Source organism: Myotis myotis, unplaced genomic scaffold (assembly GCF_014108235.1).
Source record: "Myotis myotis isolate mMyoMyo1 unplaced genomic scaffold, mMyoMyo1.p scaffold_m19_p_4, whole genome shotgun sequence".
Lineage (NCBI taxonomy): Eukaryota > Metazoa > Chordata > Mammalia > Chiroptera > Vespertilionidae > Myotis > Myotis myotis.
In genome coordinates this window covers 6,493,676-6,507,530 of record NW_023416346.1, presented here as the reverse complement: position 1 = coordinate 6,507,530, position 13,855 = coordinate 6,493,676, and positions in this window count along the sequence as shown.

Here is a 13,855-nt window from a genome sequence, read left to right as displayed (position 1 = left end):
GGGAGAGCAGGATGATGGTGGCAGGCACTGTGCACAAAGCTCTCAGGGCCTCAGTAGGGCCCCAGCCTCGAACTCCCAGTTCCACAGTCAGACCCAGGGTATCCCAGACTGCAACCCTTGTATTTCTGGGCACTTCCTTTGTTCCTGCCCCTTCTGTATACCTAGGCCCCACCCTTCCTTGGTTCCAGGTCAATCCCTCCCCCCTCCCCCCTGTATTTCCAGATCCCACTCTGATCATATCAAACACGTCCCATTAGCTCTTGGAGGCCTTTGCCTTCCAGGAATCCTCAGGTTCCACCTCCTCCCCCAAAAGCTGCTGTGGTTCCCACAGCCAATAGTGTCTTCAGGAACCACCCCTTCCTACCTTTCAACCCTGCTCTGGAAGGTTCCTACAGGCCCTACTTCTATATATCAACCCAGCCTCCTCTGAGGCCCAGTCCCGACTGTATCTCCTTGGTCCCCTCCCAATGGGCCCTGCCCCCACGGCCCTATAGATCTGCAGCCTCCCTGCCCTCAGCCTCTAGACCTCTGCATCTTCAGGCCCCACCCCTTCAGGTACACCAAAAGCCCAGACACCCCACCCTTGGGCCTGGTTCACCTTCGGGGCCTTTAAGGTAGCTGGGCCCCGGAGCAGTGGGGCGGTTCATGGGGATGTGCAGGGCCTTCCGCTCGGGCTCATTGGGCCACTGGCTGGGGGGAGGGGCGGGAGGGGAGACCAGCATGGGGTTTAGAACCCGACCCTCCAGCGGACATTGGGCTGGGGGGGGGGGTGCTCTGTGGGGGGACTAGTCCCTAGTGTCACCTGGCTCCTAGTCGGGTTTGGGGGCGACCAGGTTCTCAGACCCCGACCCCTGACCAGATAGGTGGCCCACTTCACTTCCCAAAAGAAGGGGATGTGGTCTCAGATCCCTGGTGGTTTCCAGGGGCAGGGACTGCAGAGAATGGGAGTGAGGCAAAAACAGGTGAAGTGAGAGAAATAAAAACAGAGACATACACATAGGGAGATAGAGACTCTAATGGAGATGTACAAAGAGATGCAGGCAGAGACATATACAAGAAACGAATGAAAAGGGACAAGACAAAGGACAAAGAGGAAGACGGTGAGGGTCAGAAATGCAAGTACAGACGCGGGAAGAACTTCAGCATCAGATGGAGGCAAACAGGAGTGAAGTCAAGGTGGCACTTAGAGCTGTGAGCTGGAGTGAGAGGCTAGACCACCAGAAGGCTGTCAGGCCAGGCCTCAGGCCTCTGCCCACCTAACTTCTAGCTGAGGGGCTTCAGAGAATGCCCACCTGCACTCTTGCATTTCTCTCTATCCACTCTTTTTAAAAAAATATATTTTTATTGATTTCAAAGAGAAAGGGAGAAAGATAGAAACATCAATGATGAGAATCATTGATCGGCTGCCTCCTGCACACCCCACACTGGGGATCAAGCCTGCAACCTGGGCATGAGCCCTGATGGGGAATCTAGCCAGCACCCTCTTGGTGCATGGGTCCACGCTCAACCAACTGAGCCACACCGGCTGGGCTGGTAGCTCTTTTTCCCTGTGGCCTCTGGTTTTGCCATCCACCTGTCTGCATGGTTGTGGGGGGATATTTGGTGAGTTACAGAGATAGACAGAATCAGGGAAGAGCAGGGGATCACTATCCACTTCCTCGGGCAGAAGCCCTGAGAGGATGAGGAGAGAGACACGGGGAAATCAAAGACAGACAGAGACAAAGATAGCAAGAGAAAGAGAAGTCTGAGTTTACAGAGGCATCAAAAAAGAGAGATGCATGCCAAAACCGGTTTGGCTCAGTGGATGGAGCGTCGGCCTGCGGACTGAAGGGTCCCGGGTTCGATTCCGGTCAAGGGCATGTACCTTGGTTGCGGGCATATCCTCGGTGGGGGATGTGCAGGAGGCAGCTGATCGATGTTTCTCTCTCATCAATGTTTCTAGCTCTCTATCTCTCTCCCTTCCTCTCTGTAAAAAATCAATAAAATATATATAAAAAAAGAATACTTGAAAAAAAAAGAGAGAGATGCAAAGAAAGAAACACCAAGAAAGAGAAAAAGCAGTACAACAAGTACAACAAGTAAACAGGGAAAAGAGAATGAAAGTGAGGAGAGAGATCGAGATTGGAAGAGTTAGACAAAAAAAAATGGAGGAGCAGAGAGTGCCAGAGCAAGACAAGCGAAAGAGAGTTGAGCAGGGAGAGGGAGAGTCAAAATAAGAGACACAAAAGAGTTGTGCACACATACCTTACTCTGAGTCTGGGAGTAGCTGGTCCGAGTGTTTTTAGTCGCAGTTGGAGAACAGGGCCTGACTGAGCAGAACAGCTCTGAAGTCCCCTCCCCAGCCACCCAGCTCATGGGGATGAGTGGGAGGGGCGGCCTCTCCTGGTGATATGTCTTTAGAGCAGTGATGGCGAACCTTTTGAGCTCGGCGTGTCAGCATTTTGAAAAACCCTAACTTAACTCTGGTGCCGTGTCACATATAGAAATTTTTTGATATTTGCAACCATAGTCAAACAAAGACTTATATTTTTGATATTTATTTTAAATATTTAAATGCCATTTAACAAAGAAAAATCAACCAAAAAAATGAGTTCGCGCGTCACCTCTGACACGCGTGTCATAGGTTCGCCATCACTGCTTTAGAGATTGGTGCCCCGGATATTGGGCACTCGGAGCCATCTCAAGAGGTCCATTTAGGGTCAACCTCTGGAGCGGACCAATGGGGGCCGTCTCTGGGAAATCTACAGCTTCATCAGACCACCTGCGATCATGTGGAAGAGGAAGGGTGTGCACTGGTCACTTCTTTTTTGAATTGAAGTTATTGGGATGACACTGGTTAATAAAATTATACAGGTTTCAGGTGTACAATTCTATGATACATCATCTATATATTGTATTGTGTTTCCCACTCCAAGTGCAATGATCACTTCTGAGGTGACAGAGAAACTTGATTTTGTTCCCCTCATCATACATACAAAGAAAGCAACTTACCCACAGTTATACTGCCTGAAAGAGACAGAGCTGGGCTTCATATCCTTATGTATTGTGCTTAGAGTTTCAGAGACGTCATTTACAGGATAGTTTCCAGGACAACACATTATCAGTCATGATTACAAGTGTCATTGGAAGGTTTTCTCAGGCCATCGCCACAATTTCTGAGCCTCCTTTGTTAGAGTAATAACTTCAAGGACAGATTTATCTTTTTTAAAACTTTATGAGAGAGAGAGGAGAGAGAGAACATCAATTTGTTCTTCCACTTATTTATGCATTTGTTGGTTGATTCCTGCATGTGCCCTGACATGGGATGAAACACACAACCTTGACATATGGGACGATACTCTAATCAACTGAGCTACCTGGATAGATGTGTCTTTTTTTTAATTTTATTTTTTTTTAATTTTAATTTTTTTATTGCTTAAAGTATTACAAAGGGTATTACATATGTGTCCATTTTTCCCCCCCGATAGATGTGTCTTAATCGAGGTCAAGTCAGCAACAGTTCTGGGCATTCACACAGAGCTCTGTGTTCAAACTCAAGACAAAGTTTCTCACTTGAACACCTCACCAAATCAGATGGTATGAACTAGATGATACAGAATGTAAGCTCTCCCTTCACAGCCCAGAGAGGGGGGCATCTCCTTTCCTCAGATTTCTTTAGTTAATTATGAAGACTCATCTAAGACTGGGCTCTGAAATTTTATTTAGTGAGCATTAGAAAACACAGGCCTGTGAAGCTAAATTTTTAAAAATACATTTTTGTTGATTTCAGAGAGGAAGGGAAAGGGAGAGAGAGATAGAAACATCAATGATGAGAGAGAATCATTGATCGGCTGCCTCCTGCATGCCCCCTACTGGAAGTCGAGCCCGCAACCCAGGCATGTGCCCTTGGCTGGAATTGAACCTGAGACCCTTCAGTCCACAGGCCAACACTCTATCGACTAAGCCAAACCGGCTAGGGCTAGAGCTAAATTTTTATTGCGAAATGTAAAGGATAGGGTCAAAAAGGATTTTTTAAAAAGTTTAGTGAAATGATGAACATGTGTTTTTCTTCGACAAAAGGAAATCTCAGTTCCATTAGGACCTGCTCTACTGAATTCCATTTCCTTAATAATTTCAATCCACACAGGCTCTCTGCACACCCCTCATTTTCTCCAGGCTGGAGTGTAACTTCTGGGGACTCAGAGAGGTGTGGAGAGGTATTTGGTGAGTTACAGAGGTAGACAGAATGGGTGGTCCTGTGTGGTCCTCAGGTGTTGACCCTATGATCCTGCTTTATCGCTCTAACTGGCTATAGGGTACCTCCAGGTCTAACTCTCAGTTATATCTGTGTCCTCCAGGGCAATATAAAATATTGCTCACCTTAGCTGGTTTGGCTCAGTGGATAGAACATCGGCCTGAAGCCTGAAGGGTCCCGGGTTCAATTCTGGTCAAGGGCACATACCTTGGTTGCAGGCTTCTCCCCGGCCTGGGCCCTGATCTGGGCGCATGCAGGAGGCAATCAATCGATGTGTTTCTCTCACATCGATATGTCTCTCTGTCTTTCCCTCTCTCGTCCACTCTCATTAAAAGTCAATGGGAAAATATCCTCAGGTGAGGATTAAAAAATAAAGAAGAAAATATTGCTCACTTTCCCAAGCCATCATGGGAGCTTGATGGTTTTATGAGGCCCAATTGCCATTATACGGACATGTCCACCCCCAAAAGACATAGTCAGCTTCAAAACATACAATTGACAAAGGATGAGAAACCACAATATATAAAGAGCTCCTATAAAACAATAAGAAAAAGACAGCCCAATAAAAAAAGCAAGAAGGGTGAGGGAAATTTTTTAAAATATATTTTTATTGATTTCAGAGAGGAAAGGAGAGGGAGAGATAGAAACATCAATGATGAGAGAGAATCATTGATTGCCTGCCTCCTGCACACCCCCTACTAGGGATTGAGCCCCCTTGGCCGGAATTGAACCTGGGACCCATCAGTCCGCAGGCAGAGGCTCTATCCACTGAGCAAAACCGGCTAGGGTAGGATGAAGAAAACTTTTTATAAAAGAGGAAGCCCAAATGGCCAATAATGTATGAAAATATAGTAAATCAGGGAGCTGTGTATTAAGACAAAATATTATTTCATGTCAATCAGATGGCAGAATAAATCTGGTAACACCAAGTGTTGCTAAGGAATTCTAGAAATAAGGTGTCTCATTCACAGCTTTGAGAGTATAAATGGGGACAACAATTATTTTCGAAAACTGGCAGTATCTATTAGAGCTGCATATATACACACTTACTACCCAGTGATACCATCTCTAGGTAGATACCTAACAGAAACGTGTACAAAGCTTAACCAAAGACATGTACAAGAATGTTTATAGAGCAATGTGCTGGGGACAAGACTCTGGATTTCTCATTCCCTGCGTGGTCCAGGCCTTCTGAGCAAAGGGCATGTTTGAAAAGCGGTTTTGAGAGTTAGAGATAGTGTATCTCTCTGGAGAAATTTACTAGTAGAGACAATTTTGGAAAATAAACCTAGAAATGCCCCTCCCACATCCCCAACCAGGAGTTGTTTATAATCCAGGGTAACTAATAATCTCCATCCAAGGAGGGGAGGATGGTCAGGTGTTTCAGCAGCTTCTTAAAAGCTCAGTCTCCTCAGCCTGAAGGAACCTGGAGAGCATTATGCTAAGCCAAATAGGCCAGTCAGAGAAAGACAAACATCACATGATCTCACTTATATGTGGAATCTAGTGAGCAAAATAAACTGACAAACAAAATAGGTCCAGAGGCATGAATACAAGGAACTGAATAACAGATCTCAGCCGGGGGGCAGGGGAGGCAGAGGGGACAGGAAGAGATTAAGCAAAGAACATATATGCATATATGCATAGCCCAGGGACACAGACAAAAGGTATGGGGAAGGCCTGGGGTGGGGTGGGGGTTGGGTGGAAGGGGGCAAAAAGGGAAAAAATAGGGGACGTCTGTAACACTGTCAACAATAAAATAAAATAATATTTTTAAAAACTGGGGGGGGGGGGGAAAGCAGCTCAGTCTCCTAATGTCAGGTTGCTCTCCTGCAGTGTGACCCATGGCATGGGAGGCAAACATCTGGCCACCTGCAAATTGGGGCATGAGGAACTGCTCTGACTGCTGCTTTTTGCTGTGAATAATAAATGGTCTATTTTTCTGACACAGGTTTTGTGGCGTGTGTGTGTGTGTGTGTGTGTGTGTGTGTGTGTGTGTGTGTGTAAAATTGCGGCAGGCTAACTTGTTAGCTTGTGCATAGAATAGAACCATGAAAATGAACAATTATAATCCTATATGTGTAACATGGATGAATCTCCCAATGTTGAGCAAAAGAAGCTGTTAGACATAAAAGAATGCATACCATATGATTGTCTTTATACAAAGTTTAAAAATCAGGCTAACTTAAAGCATGCCGTTATAAGTCAAGATTGTGGTTATTGCCCTAGCCGGTTTGGCTCAGTGAACAGAGCTGCCTGAAGGTTCCCAGGTTTGATTCGGGTCAAGGGCACATGCCTGGGTTCTGGGCTCCATCCCCACCGTGGGGCGTGCAGGAGGCATCCAATCAATGATTCCCTGTCATCATTGGTATTGCCATCACTCTTCCTCTCCCTTCCTCTCTGAAATCAGTAAAAATATATTTGAAAAGAAAAAAAAAGATTGTGGTTGTTACCATGTGGAAGACAGTGACTGGAAGCAGACAAAAGGGAGCCCATGAGGTGAGGTACTGGTCACAATCTGTTTATTTTTTTAAAAAAATTTTTTAATCCTCACCTGAGGATATATTTTTTAAATATCTTTTTATTGCTCTGGCTGGTTTGCTCAGTGGATAGAGCATCAGCCTATGGACTGAAGGGTCCCGGGTTTGATTCAGATCAAGGGAACATGCCCAGATTGTGGGCTCGATCCCCAGTAGGGGATGTGCAGGAGGCAGGCGGTCAGTGATTCTCTCTCATCCTGGATGTTTCTATCTCTCTCTCCCTCTCCCTTCCTCTCTGAAATCAATAAAAATATATTTAAAAAATATATAGGGCCGAAACCGGTTTGGCTCAGTGGATAGAGCATCGGCCTGCGGACTGAAAGGTCCCAGGTTCGATTCCGGTCAAGGGCATGTACCTGGGTTGCGGGCACATCCCCAGTAGGGGGTGTGCAGGAGGCGGCTGATCGATGTTTCTAACTATCTCTCTCCCTTCCTCTCTATAAAAAATCAATAAAATATATTTAAATATATATATATATATAGGTATGCACCCTGACCAGAATGGAACATCCCACCTTTTTGGTGCACAGAACGATGCTCAACCAACTGAGCCACCTGGCCAGGCACATCCTGTTTCTTGATCTGGTTGCCGGTTGCACGCGTCTGTGTATTCAGTTTGTGGACATTTATCAGGCTGTACCCTTCTGATGTGCACTTTTCTGAATGTATATCATATCTCACTGAAGAGTTAACTAGGTACTAGAGCCATGTGTACCCACATGGATAATTCTCAAACCTACAATGTGAACACAGAAGAAAGTTGAAGACTGCTGTATACAGTACACTTGTTTGAAACAAATTTTTTTTTTGGTTAATTCTCACCTGAGGATATTTTTCCATTGATATTTAGAGAGAGTGGAAAGGACGGGGGGAGAGAGAGAGAAAAACATCGGTGTGAGAGAGACACATCTATTGGTTGCCTCCCGCAGGAGCCCCAACCAGTGCTGGGGATCAAGCCTGAAACCAAGTTACATGCTCTTGACCAGAATTGAACCCGAGGGCTGATGTTCTATCTACTGAGCCAAACCAGCTAGGGCTAAACAAATTTCTTAAGATAGGCAAATAACATATGCTGTTTATGTATCCCAAATTACATAATAAAATAATAAAAACATGAAGGGAATGATAGATAATAAATTAAAATGCAGTTACCTCAGAAGAAGGAGGGCGAGATATAGAATTGGGTAGGGAACCTATTGGATAGGTTTCAGCTAGAGCTGAAATACTTTGTTTCTTTTCTATGTTTTTATTGATTTCAAAGAGAGGAAGGGAGAGGGAGAGAGGGATAGAAACATCAATGACCTGGAATCGAACCTTGACCTCCTGATTGGCAGGGCACTTTGTTTCTTAAAGAAAAAGACTTGCCGAAACCGGTTTGGCTCAGTGGATAGAGCGTCGGCCTGCGGACTGAAAGGTCCCAGGTTCGATTCCGGTCAAGGGCATGTACCTGGGTTGCGAGCATATCCCCGGGAGGAGATATGCAGGAGGCAGCTGATCGATGTTTCTCTCTCGTCGATGTTTCTAACTCTCTATCTCTCTCCCTTCCTCTCTGTAAAAAATCAATAAAATATATTAAAAAAAAAAAAGACTTGAGGCAAATTACAAAATGTTGAGATCTGTTGGGAGAAGAGTCCACAGGTATTCATTATATTATTATCTTCCACAGATTATTGTGCGTTTGAAATATTTTATAATTTAGCCCTGGCTGGTTTTGCACAGTGGATAGGACGTCGGGTCCTGGGTTTGATTCAGGTCAAGGGCACATGCCCGGGTTTCAGGCTCGATCCCCAGAAGGGGGCATGCAGGAGGCAGCCAATCAATGATTCTCTCTCATCCCTGATGTTTCTATCTCTCCCTCCCTCTCCCTCCCTCTCTGAAATCAATAAAAACATATTTAAAATAAATAAATAAATATGTATGTATTAAAAAAGAAATACTCCATAATTTAGAAGAGTAAAAAGAATCCTGCTGGTGTTAAATTTATTTTATAGATTAATTTGGGGACACGTTTATCCAATGTTGATTCTTCATGCCCGGAACATTATATGTCTATATATTTATTTAGGTCACTTTTTCTTATCTGTAAAAGTGTATAGAGCTTGTATTTTTATTGCTCAATGTGTTCACAGGAAGTTGATGAATTTTGTTATCATGATGAACACTGTCATTTTCTGTTATGTTTTTTAATTTTGTGTCACTAAAGGAAAGCTATTCCATTTCTTGTTCAACCTTATTTCTAGTCACCTTGCTCACTTGCTTCTCTTATTAGGTCTAATATAATTCTCTTGAATTTTCTAAGCAAATAATATCAATGGACTTCAGCCAAAGGCCAAATCGTGAACAAAGTAGGGTTTATTAGCTCATCGTAACAAGGGAGAAAGCACATCATGGAAAACTCGGGCATCTCAGTAAGAGGGGGTTCAGAAAAGACATGACAGGATGTGGGCTTGTGATAGATGATTTCAGGGAGTGTTAAAGAAGCAGGACTTGCCCTGGCTGGTTTGGCTCACTGGTTAGAGCATCAGGCTGCGGACTGAAGGGTCCTGGGTTAGATTCCGGTCAAGGGCACATGCCAGGTTGCGAACTCGATCCCCAGTAGGGGCTGTGCAGGAGGCAGCTGATAGATGATTCTCATCACTGATGTTTCTATCTCTCTCTCCCTCTCCCTTCCTCTCTGAAATCAATAAAAATATATATAGTTAAAAAATAAAAAATCCTCACCTCAGGTTATGTTTTTTTTTTAATATATTTTATTGATTTTTTACAGAGAGGAAGGGAGAGGGATAGAGAGTTAGAAACATCGATGAGAGAGAAACATCGATCAGCCGCCTCCTGCACATCTCCTACTGGGGATGTGCCCGCAACCAAGGTACATGCCCTTGACCGGAATCGAACCTGGGACCTCTCAGTCCGCAGGCCGATGCTCTATCCACTGAGCCAAACCGGTCAGGGCAGGATATGTTTTAAAAAAAGAAGCAGGACATCACTGTAGATTTGTCTACTATCAGAAAGTACAGCCGAAACCGGTTTGGCTCAGTGGATAGAGCGTCGGCCTGCGGACTGAGGGGTCCCAAGTTTGATTCCGGTCAAGGGCATGTACCTGGGTTGCGGGCACATCCCCAGTAGGAGATGTGCAGGAGGCAGCTGATCGATGTTTCTCTCTCATCGATGTTTCTGACTCTCTATCTCTCTCCCTTCCTCTCTGTAAAAAATCAATAAAATATATTTAAAAAAAAAAAGAAAGTACAGGTAATTCTATGGTGGAGTATCTCAATCATTCATATCTAGAAGACAAAAGGAATGAAGCAGTAACCAGTAAGGAGGCAGCAGCCACTCAGACAGGACAGAGGGTGTTTGGTCATTTTGTGGCTTGGACAATGTTCATGTTTTTGTCTATACCCAGACTTGATTACAGAGTGGCCTGATTTTTGTCCTGATCCATCATGGTGACAGAATGACCTTGGCTGATGTTGATATCTTGTGGGCTCGTTCTTGTTCAACAGGAGCACGCCAAGGCCTACATGCCAGTGCCAAGCCAGCCCCTTGAAACACCAAGGTCTAGGTGATAGCATCAGGCCAGCTCCCGGATGTCAGGGACTGCATTTCTCTTTCTCAGGATCCCTTTTGTCCAAGTCAGTGTTGTGATCGCCCTGCACAGGCAGACACACACACCCAAAATTTAGTTCGCAGGTTAAGCCACACCCACAGGCACAACGAAGGTATGAAATGGTTTATTATACACTGAGGCTTTCTGGAGAGAGCAGAAAAAGGAGACTGGTTTGGGATTTTAAATATATATATATATGTATAAATTTTTTAAGAAAGTTTAAAATATATATATATATTTCAGAGAGGGAGAGAGAGAGAGAAACATCATGGTTTAGCATCCATCTATGAATCAGGAGGTCCCAGTTGGGGCACATTCCCTGGGTTGCAGGCTCAATCTCCAGTGTGGGGCATGCAGGAGGCAGCCAATCAAATGATTCTCTCACTATTGATGTTTCTCTCTCCCTCTCCTTCTCCCTTCCTCTCTATAATTAATAAAAAATATGAAATAAAAAGAAACATCAATGATGAGAGAGAATCATTTGATCAGCCACTTCCTGCATGCCCCACCCCACACTGGGAATGGAGCCAGCAACCCAGGCATATGCCCTGACCTGGAATCAAACCCTGACCTTCTGGTTCCTAGGTCAATGCTCAACCACTGAGCCACACCAGCAGGGCTGGTTTGGGATTTTATTGTGTTTAGGGGGTGGAGCCAGGGTGAAATTTTGGGTGGTTTGAACTTTCTGCTGGTGCCAAAGGAAGGAGCACCCATACTTTCCTATAGTTGCCTAGATACAGGGGAAAGGGTGAGAGGGAGGGCATAAAGGTTAAAAGCTGTCACCAAACAAAACAAAAAAAAAATGGGGGCAGACTCTTTCTTATAGTCAGATGAAGTCAGGGCACGCATCTGTGTATTCTGGTCTCCACCATTGCCGAGATTTTGCCAATCTGAAAGGTGGCTCACAGAGTTGTTTCTAGTAGGACCAGGGTTAGTCCCTCCAGCTCCTTCTGTTGCATACTGAACCATGGACTCCTCTGATATGACAAGGGCTGCGCTGTCGCATTTGTATGCACCACAGCCAGTTCCAGAAATGATGGTGATTGGTCCTCGTAATAGACCCTGGAGACAAGGGCCTAGTTGACCAAACGTGCACAGGCCATGGCAACGTCCCAAAGTCCAATTGGTCTCTTGGAGACAGTCAGGTGGCTTTTTCTTTTAGCCTCATCAGAAATTATTCTACTTGACTGATAATATTTATGTAAGTACAGCAAGAAGAGTTTGCTAAAGCATAGCTGCCCCATTGGCTGGCCAAAGGAAATCAAGGGTTATGAGCTTGCTCATGACAACTCTGGTAATGAATCTATTCATTTATTCATTTATTCATTCATTCATTTTCCTTCTCAGTAGGAGACACTGCTAAGTAATTTTTGTTTATCTAGTCTTCTGTCGAACAGACTGTGTAGAATCCACTTCTCCCCATAGATCCTGAGCTCCCATGGCTCATTATCTAATCTAGATTGGCTGTTCTGTAGACATTGCTTTATTATTTTCTGGCATTTGGTGTTGCTGACAGATGTCTGATGTCTGTGATTTTCATTCCTTTCTGAGTAATCTGGTTTGTATAAATGAAAAAGAATTTATCCATGCCCTTCAATCTCCCTTCATTCATTTTCCTTCTGTTTTCTTTAAAAAAAGACTTTATTGTTGAAAGTATTACATATGTCCCCTTCTACCTCCATTAACACCTTTTAGCGGCCTCCTCCCCCCAGCCCTAGGCCTTCACCACCCTATTGTCTGTGTCCATGGGCTATGCATATATGCATACAGTTCTTTGGTTGATCTCTTCCCACCCACCCACCCTCCCCCACCTTCCCTCTAAGATTCAACAGTCTGTTTGTTGCTTCTTTGTCTCTGGATCTATTTTGTTCATCAGTTTATTTTGTTCTTTAGATTCCACCTGTGAGCGAGATCATGTGATACTTGTCTTTCATTTATTTCACTTAGCATGATACTCTCCAGGTCCATCCAATGTAAATTGGTTTGGTGAACTTCTCGAGTAGAAGCTGTGTCATTTGTGAGATCTCCTGAAGTGAATTTGGGAGCCACCTCTCTCACTGTATTGTTCCCACAGTGAGAATTGCAGTTCACATGAAGAGGAAGTCAGCTCCCCCTACTGGAAGTTCTGAGAAGCCTGTGCTTGTCTCATTTTTGGAACTCTGAAAATCCTCAGGGCAAATGGCCCACAGGAGGAACGTAGATCTAAATATTTGAATGTCCGGAATGATTTCCCTGAATACACAGAGCAAGTTAGTGTGCAGAGGGCAGGTGTAAGCCTCATGTATCCTTGTGGAGCACAGACTATTGGGAGTAGATATATCATTTATTTTTCAAATTTATTTTTCAGTAATAGTTAATATACAATATTATATTAGTTAAAAATATTATATTAGTTTAAGATGTACAACATAGTGATGAAAAAGGCAATTTGTATGCCTCAAGAGGGACATATTTCTTTGTGTGTGTGTGTGTTTTGTTAATCCTCACCTGAGGATATTTTTCCATTGATTTTTAGAGACAGTGGAAAAGAGAGGGAAAGAGAGAGAGAAACATCAGTGTGAGAGAGACACATCAATTGGTTGCCTCCTGCATGCACCCCAACCAGGGCCCGGGCCAGGGAGGAGCCTGCAACTGAGGTACATGTCCCTGATCGGAATCAAATCCGGGACCCTTCAGTCTGCAGGCCGATGCTCAATTCACTGAGCCAAACCGGCTAGGGCAAGAGGGACATATTTCTTGAGTGAAGTTCAACGGTAGTAGCAGCAAAACAGGTTGTAGTGTCTCCGAAGAGAACAAAGTGCTCCCATGTTAGGTCCCATTCCTGAAGGACTAGGTCATGCTGACTTAGTTGTAATGACCTCAGCAGAAACAGTCTGTGAGACCAATGTCCAAATTTTACAAGGTCAAGATTTGAGATTAATGTTAAGTCCCAGAAGGGACTTACAGAAACAAATCTCCCTTCTGAGGTATTTAAAAGAACCGCATTATTAAATTTTTTTATCAGTTTCAGGTAGGTGTGTGTGTGTGTGTGAGAGAGAGAGAGAGAGAGAGAGAGAGAGAGAGAGAGAGAGAGAGAGAGAGAGGAGAGAGAGACAGAGAGAGAGAGAGAGAGAGAGGAGAGAGAGACAGAGAGAGAGAGAGAGATTTAGCAATAAAATTCAGAGTTGCAGCCAGTCTGAGAAAACAAGAAAGTTTTTTTTTTTCTTAAATGGCAGAGGAGATCAAAGGTGACAGGATGAGAATAAGGGAGATCATACTGAGAGATATATATTTTTAAATATTTTTTTTATTGATTTCAGAGAGGAAGGGAGAGGGAGAGAGAGATAGAAACATCATTGATGAGAGCAAATCATTGATCGGCTGCCTCCTGCACACCCCACACTGGGGATCAAGCCTGCAACCTGGGCATGTGCCCCTGACCAGAATTGAACCTGGGACCCTTCAGTCTGCAGCTCTATCCACTGATCCATACCA